This window comes from Otolemur garnettii, unplaced genomic scaffold (assembly GCF_000181295.1).
Source record: "Otolemur garnettii isolate 467f Iridium unplaced genomic scaffold, OtoGar3 scaffold00145, whole genome shotgun sequence".
NCBI lineage: Eukaryota > Metazoa > Chordata > Mammalia > Primates > Galagidae > Otolemur > Otolemur garnettii.
Window position 1 is genome coordinate 4,477,701 of NW_003852540.1, and position 373 is coordinate 4,478,073.

The 373-nt window shown below is 50.4% G+C and overlaps 1 protein-coding gene across 4 annotated transcripts in view; it reads left to right on the forward strand.

The window, feature by feature from the left end:
- Window positions 1-373, forward strand: part of INPP5K (inositol polyphosphate-5-phosphatase K) — a 26,442-nt gene that overhangs the window by 22,040 nt on the left and 4,029 nt on the right. The gene's annotated exons all lie outside the window — the stretch shown is intronic.

Consider the following 373-nt stretch of genomic DNA (forward strand, 5'->3'; position numbering starts at 1 on the left):
AGTCTCAGCTACTCAGGAGGCTGAGGCAAGACAATTGCCTAAGCCCAGAAGTCAGAGGTTGCTCTGAGCAGTGTGATGCCACAGCACTCTACCGAGGGTGATAAAGTAAGACTCTGTCTCTAAAAAAGAAAAGAAAAGAAAATAATGGATGCAGGCGAGGTGCCTGTAGCACAGTGGTTAGGTGCTGCCACATACACTGAAGTTGACAGGTTTGAACCCAGCCCAGGCCAGCTAACCAACAATGACAACTGCAACAAAAATAGCCAGGCTTTGTGGCTGGCACCTGTGGTCCCAGCTACTTGGGAGGCTGAGGCAAGAGAATCACCTAAGCCCAGGAGTTGGAGGTTGCCGTGAACTGTGATGCAACAGCACT